This window comes from Salvia hispanica, chromosome 3, assembly GCF_029641045.1.
Source record: "Salvia hispanica isolate PSC_SH4W2 chromosome 3, Shi_PSC_v1, whole genome shotgun sequence".
Lineage (NCBI taxonomy): Eukaryota > Viridiplantae > Streptophyta > Magnoliopsida > Lamiales > Lamiaceae > Salvia > Salvia hispanica.
In genome coordinates, this window is record NC_142694.1 from 19,066,441 (window position 1) to 19,074,612 (window position 8,172).

General features: G+C 34.0%; 1 pseudogene; it reads left to right on the forward strand.

Annotated features, from left to right (window-relative positions):
• Nucleotides 1-1,171: 1,171 nt before the first annotated feature.
• Nucleotides 1,172-1,849, forward strand: LOC148930327 (protein VASCULATURE COMPLEXITY AND CONNECTIVITY-like; annotated as a pseudogene).
• Nucleotides 1,850-8,172: the final 6,323 nt, after the last annotated feature.

The following is an 8,172-nucleotide window of genomic DNA, read 5'->3' on the forward strand; positions in this document are numbered from 1 at the left end:
ACACTATCAAATATTGATTATGACTATTAATTTTTATTATTTAATAATTTTTATAATTAAAAAAATTTATTGATATTTAAAATTAAAATTTAAAATTTAATTTTGTAAAATTAAATCTAATACTAGTGAAATAAAGAAACAAAGTGAAGGATGACAAAAGGGAAGAATAATGATAATTTTGAAATAATATCAGATTTAGTACATAACTGAAATAATCAGATTTAAAATGTTAAAAGTGTAAAAAGACCAAATTGCCCAAACCCCCACCCCCCCAAAAAAATGATATTTTCGACCGAAAACAGTGAAAAATGATCATTTTCGAGATAAACTCTTAGTCCAAGGATGTCTGACGATATTTTTAAAGTCCAGGGACTATGGGCGAGATAAACCCATAGTCCAAAGACCATTTTTGTAGTTCACTCTTATTTTTAATATGAGAACATGGTCGACAATTTATTAAGCAACATGGAATCATCAATTTACTATTCCCTCCGTCCCATAGTAGATATCACACTTGGGAGATGACACAAGATTTTAGGAAATATTATTTTGTGTGTTAAGTGCCGAGAGAAAATATAATTTTATAATTAATGTGAGAGAAAACTTTTTCTAAAAAAGGAAATATGACATCTTTTGCGGGACAAACTAAAAAGAAAAATGCGATATCTAATATAGAACGGAGGGAGTACCATATATTTGCAATAACTTCACATGGGTAAACAATCAAAGTAGTAATAAAAGTAAAAAAAAAAAAAAACAAACAAACAAACTTACTTTCTATGAAGAGATTACTCTCCAAAATCTTGTTTCTTGATGTAGATCAAATTACTTTACAAAATTATTTAAGTCTTGGAGATTGAAAATCTCATGTATTTATACCAACATCTTTTATCATCACAAAAGAATACTTAACCTGCAATAGCAATACTACCTCTTATTTGGTTTATAACATACTTTATCGTACGAAAAGAATATAAAAAAAACGAAAGGTAATAAAAATAGGGTAAAAGTATGCATAAAAGCAAAATAAATATAAGAATATTCAAAACCCGAATCAATAATATATATACTCCGTCCTTCTCTAAATGACTAAATTCATATGAAATCTCACATTTCTTGTCCAAAAAGGGCGTAGTTTCTTACTTTTACAAACAAAATCATGTCAAAGAAGATGAAGACAAAAATATTGGGTATTTGTGCATGTCTCTTAATCTTTGTGTTGGATATCATTGCTCTGTTTTTTTGCAATCAAGGCTAAGGAAGCTCAAAACCATGTAAGCTTTTTTTCTTAGTTAGATTTTTATTTTTAGTAGGTTTTCGATATCAAGATTTTGTAATTTGACCAATTAGGGGAAGCATAGGAGGATGTAGATATTCGAATGTAAAGTGCGAAGTCATGAAGCATTCGTGTTAGGCATGGCCGCAACCATTTTTCTGAGTGTAGCTCATATTTTCGTTAATTTATTAGGGTGGTTGGTTTTTACTGGACAAGTTGAATCACAAAGATATAGCAAGATATTTTCCATAGTTTTCTTTGTTTCGACATGGTATGAAAACATATTTCGAACTACATTTTTTGTTCATTTTGAACCTTGTATCTTGATTTTGAGTTGCAACTCTTTGTGATTTTGGTATGAATGGTGTAATCTATGTTACATGAACTAAGTAGTCTCTCTCTTTGGCTAGGATAATCTATGGAGTTGGTCTCACATTATTGTTGATTGGGACAAGATCAAACGAAGAGAAAGGAATATCATGTGGATTCACATACCACAAATTTCTTCAAAAGGGAGGCGAATTATGTGTGGTTCATTCCATCTTATCTAAGGCCTTTTATTTTACTTCTTGAAGTGTAAAGGTAAATATGAAGTCAATTTTAATATAAAAAATAGTCATATGTTAGAATTAATTAAGTTATTAGCCAATTCGGATGGATCTATTTATTAGTATTATTTGAGGTGAATATTGGAATCAATTTAATTCGATCAGCATCATCCCTTTTAAATATACTCTATTATCTTTATTTTTTTTATTCTTTAAAATTGAGTTTGATCGAATCTATACATATATAAAAGGGGAATTTCGGAAATATTTACAAGATTGTCATTTTATATTAACAATTATAATTTAATTAAAACTAATTTTTGTTTGTGAATTTGTTTAGGGTTAACGGCAGTTTCATGTAAATTAATTAGACTTCCAATAAATGTAATGAATATTGCTAAATAAAATTATTAATTAAGATTGATTTTTGGTTGTTACTAAAACCTCCATTAAATGTAGTTAATATTGCAAAATAATTCAAGCAAACTTGAAGACAAATAGGGCGTACAATTTTCTTCCTTAATGGTTGTCAACACGTACATTTCATGCCTAATTGTATTAATTAACAAAAAAAAAAAAAAACTCCCATTGTTATTGAGTATTAAATGCACACATCTCATCTAAACGTTTACAATATTCAAAGGTACAGTTTACATGTCATACATAAAATTATACTATCTCATTTTATTAGGTAAACATGACACTACATATTCCCTAATTATAAGAGCATCCACAATGGCGGCTAGCGCACCGGCTAGTCGATTCGCGTCGCTAGCCGAACCATTGGAATCGGCCAGCGCCTTTTTGGTGAAAAAATAGGCGAGCGCACGCCGATTTGCGAGCGTTCGCCGATGCGTTGGCCGCCATTGCAGGCTCGCGATCGGCGAGCGATCGGCCAGGGCTATTTTTTATTTTTTGAAATTTTTTGAAACACTATATATACGCGATTTTAGTTTCATTTTCATTTGCACCACTTGTTTTAACGAGATTTCTCTCTCTCTAAATTTCTGTACAAGAGCAACATCGAGCGATGAGTAACGCGGGCGGTAGCAGTGGTGGTAGTGGTGGGGACGCTGAGGAGTACGAACGGCGGATGAACGAGGCTATGGATGCCTACATGAACCGCGAGATAGAGCGGTACATGCAAAGGGTCTAACAGCAGGCGGTACCTCGCCCTCCACCCGTTGTCCACCGCCGAACAGTGATTGATCGGGATCACGTAGCTGCACATCAGCGGCTATATGACGACTACTTCGCACCGGACCCGCGGTTTAACGCAAACATGTTCAGGCGGCGCTTTAGAATGCGAATGGAGTTGTTTATGCGTATCGTTGATGCTTTGGAGCGTCGATATCTGTATTTCCACTTCAGGCACGATGCGGCTGGCAGACCCGGCCACACCCCTATTCAAAAGTGCACGGCGGCAATCAAGCAGTTGGCCTACGGAGGCGCGACAGACATGTGGGACGAGTACCTCCACATTGGTGAGACGACTTCTCTGGAAGTTTTTCTGTCAGGGCGTGATTCAAATTTTCGGTGAGCAGTACCTTCGAAGCCCTACCCCCCAAGATTGTCAATATCTGATGCAGATGCACGGGGAGCAGCATGGGTTCCCCGGAATGTTAGACACCATAGATTGTATGCATTGGGAGTGGAAGAACTGTCCAACTGCCTGGAAGGGGGCCTACACGACCGGCTAAAAGGGAAAGAATCCCAAGATGATCCTCGAGGCCGTAGCTGATTACCGGTTGTGGATCTGGCATGCGTATTTTGGGGTAGCCGGGTCGAACAACGACCTCAACGTCCTCAACTCGTCGCCCCTCTTCAACGAGAAGTGTCAGGGCATCGGTCCGGCTGTCTTATTTGTGGCCAACGGCAACCGGCGTGATATGGACTACTACTTGGCGGATGGGATATACCCTAGGTGTCTTGTCTTTATGAAGACGATCAGGCACGCAAATGATGATAGGAAGGCCTACTTTGCGAAACGGCAGGAGTTGGCGCGCAAGGACGTGGAGCACGCATTTGGTGTGCTTCAGTCTCGATGGGCGGCAATTAAGGGTCCAATGCGTTTGTGGGATGTCAAATGCATTGATGATATAATGTACGCCTGCATTATCATGCACAACATGATCGTCGAAGACGAAGGCGTACAACTTACTAATTGAGCCAATGACGATACTGATGCAAGCCGGTCCAAGCCACGACCACCCCCAACGTACGAAGGGGGGTACCTCACGATGAAGCCGGTCATCTCCAGGCACATGTCGACATGCGCCGTTGATGCTCATATTCAACTCCAAAAGGATATAATTGAAGAGTTGTGGGCACGGAAGACTGCACGGCGATAGTTTTTTTCTTTATTATGTAATTTTTTTTAAATGAATGTACTTTTTAAAAAAAATAAAATTAATGAATTTTCCCGTATATGTCTCGTAAATTTAATTCTCTAATTTATGATAAATTTAATTCCGTAAATGTAGTTGTTTTTGAATTATTTTTATTGCGGCTAGCCTGTGACTGGCCTTAGGCTAGCCTATTTAATTAAAATGATGATGTGGCAGGTGGATTTTTAGTGCTGATAATGTGGCAGGGAGAGAGATTGACTGGCCTATGGCTGACCTAAAGCCATTATGGATGCTCTAAGGCAAATAGCCGTTATTCACTCTTATGTTTATCCAAAGCGGGGAATAGAAAAGGTTTCCCTCCCCCCAGAATAATATATCCTTCATCCCAAGGCAATTAATGATTTTAACATATTATCAAATTAATTTTAAAAAGTACAAACGGTTAATATGAAAAAATGCAAACAACCGTTATTCACAATTAATTTTAGTCTGAGTGGATAATATGAAAGGTTTTTAGAATATGTAGCGTCATGGTTAATTTATTGGCCTATATATAAATATAATATTTGGAAACTTGATTACTATTCACGCACTTTTACTTACCTTACAATTATAATCGAATGTTCAAATCAGCTGTCTCCACGACTTGGCCACGCCGAAATTAAACCCCTTCCGGCGAAATTAAACCATTCTGCAAAAGGTATTCTATTTCATTTTTTTGCTATTTTTGTATAATATCTATGTTTATTACTTCATCTGTCCCACAAAGATTATCTCATTTTCCCATTTCCGTCCGTCCCACAAAGTTTGTCTCATTTCACTTTTACCATTTTTGGTAGTGGACCCCATATTCCATCAACTCATTCCTACTCACATTTTATTATAAAACTAATACTTTAAAAGTAGGATCCACGTCCCATCAACTTTTTCAACTCACTTTTCATTACATTTCTTAAAACTCGTGCCGGGTCAAAGTGGGGCTATCTTTGTGGGATGGAGGGAGTATATTGAACTATAGCACTAATCTCAAATGAGTATGTTTGTTTTTTTTAATGTTGCAATTTTAATTTACACTATTGCTTCTTTGTTTGTGGAATAAAGAAAGGGAGAGAAGTATCTGATTGAGTTGGCCGACGAGTAAAGCTTGGGTAGGAAGATGTTTTTTGTCCAGAAAAAAATAAGCCACATAAATATTTGGAGAAGAAGATGAGAATGGAAGCTTTTTTTGCTAGGTTATATCGGCTAATAAAGTTATCAAATGTTCACATAGGGGCGCATTATGGTCCATAAGACAAATTTTGTCAAAAATCAAAGTAAATCTCAGCCCTTGGATCCTTAGATTGGATGGTTGTGATCATAATATCCGAGCTACATTATTACGCTAAAAGCGTTACGTTATTAACTGGGCTACATTATTAGACTACACAATCTACATTATTAGACTAAATCACATTACATTATTAGTCGAGCTACATTATTAGACTACACAATATACATTATTACATGACACGTGACATTAATCTAAATGTTACTCCCTCCGTCCCAGATTTATAGTCACATTTTGCCATAAAAGTCTGTCCCACATTTATAATCACATTTAGAACTTTCTATATTTAAACATAAAATTTTATCCCATTATTCAGTAAAATTACACCCAAATGTCATTATCTACATTAAAATACATCAAAACAAAAATAAAAAACCAAAAAGTCAAAAAGGGACCAACCTTCAACCAACTCACTTCATTTATTACACACTCTATCATCTCACTCCATCATCTCATTTCATTTATTACACACTTCACCTCTCACTTCATTAATTACACACTCCACCAATTCCTTAAAACCCGTGTCATAACTAAATGTGACTATAAATGTGGGACGGAGGGAATACATCACAGGATCCAATGGCTGAGATTTGCTTTGATTTTTGACAGAATTTCACTTAGGGACCTGATCAAATCCCTGTTCACATATGCACAAATACGTTAGAATTATAAACATGTATAATTGTACAACTAATGGCTGATTATGTGAATAGATTTCTTCTTGGAAATATATGTAATGATAGAGGCCTCTTTTAATGCTATATTCTAGGGATATTTTATTTTATAAAAAATAACAATTTATATATGCAATATTGGAAGCAATTTTTAGGCCTAGATATTAGGGACATGTATTATTAGTTCATAATCTATGCTAAATTGCTAATCAACCAACATTCTCCATCATTAATGTTAATAGAGATTTCGTATACATTTTAAATGGTCAATATTAATCTTGATCAATATAACAATGAGAGGATTGCTTGTAGTTTTGTAATTAGAGATTTCAACCTAGAAATTTGTACTCTTAAGATTCCTTAGTTACATTTAATGTTAAATAGAAAACATATTAATTATAACAAAACACTATAATTAAGAAATTCAAATTTTTTTTAGTTTTTATTTTTTAAACATTACACTTTCTTCATATGAGCATATAAACATATTTATAGCCAAGATTCAGGTAAAAAAACATCTACTATCAATAAGGATTATCAAGTAGGCCGACCCAGTGTAAGATATCGAATACAGATCTAAAACCTCAAAATAGAATAAGTGATCAACAAAGTAAAATTGAACTGAGACGGATGGAGAATTTTATTGATATTTGGCTCATTTGTTGGTTATGATAAGTATATTTTAACGTTAAGGGTTTAGGATTTAGGTTTCAAGATTAGGGTTTTTAGTATATAGCTTTTGATAAACAATATCTTAAATCTCATTAGGAGAAGTGATAATTATACATTCTTTAGGTTTTTTTTTTGTTTTGTGTGATATAAATTTGCTTTATTTTTTAGTCTCACGGTTATTATATGCAACGATTAAGTGGGCCGGAAAACAACATACGCTGCCCGTGGTGGTTTTGTTGCATTCTTGGTTGTCATAAAACAAGTTTTAGAATTGATAAGGATTTTAGTTTTCGAGGATGAGGTTGAAAGTCCTTTTATCTATAATTTAATGTTTGAATATTATGTTCCAATATTGATTTGTAAATATTTTTATCTTCATATAACTTAAAATTTTATTACTCATTTTGTTCATTGTTATTATATGCTATGATCTTTTGTTTATAATTTTCATATAATAATATTGTTTATAATTTTATGACATTTCGGCATGGGACGCATTTTATTTAGCAGTTTTTTAGATGTTAAATACTATTGGATGTGTTACTTTTTATTGGCATTGGAAGCATATCACATTATGGCAGGGTAACGTTTCACAATTTAATGAATCTTCCACTTATTTGATGGGCTGGCTAAGAGATTATTTATGGTTAAACTCTTCACAACTTATCAATGGATATAACCCTTTTGGTATGAATAGTTTATCGGTCTGGGCATGGATGTTCTTATTTGGACATCTTGTTTGGGCTACTGGATTTATGTTCTTAATCTCCTGGCGGGGATATTGGCAAGAATTGATTGAAACTTTAGCATGGGCTCATGAACGCACACCTTTGGCGAATTTGTAAACTAATCAACTAGTCTTTATTTGTTACTACCTTTGTCTTTAAAAAATATAAACCTTTATCTTTAAAAAATATAAATTATTTTCATTTTAAGCCGTCCCTTAAAAATACTCATCCGGCTTAATAAAAACATTTCATTTTCTGCACTCATTTCATTTACTCACTCCGTTCCGGATTCACGGACACAATTTCCACTTCTTTTTCTCTTCTCTTATTTTATCCATTTTTTCTTCCCCTTTTTTCACTTATTCTTCAATCTTAATTTGTCAATGTGCATTAAACTCTTATTGTTTCAAATTTTTTATTTTTCAAAGACAGATTAAAAATGAAAATACCATCATCTATACTTTTTTTTCCTCTCTTCCTTTATTCCCTCGTCATTAACTTACAAAACAATAGTCATACGTAAACTCACGTGTCGTCGAAAGCAAATGTTTTATATTTAATACTAAATAATTCAAAGTCATTTGACGCAATACAAAAAT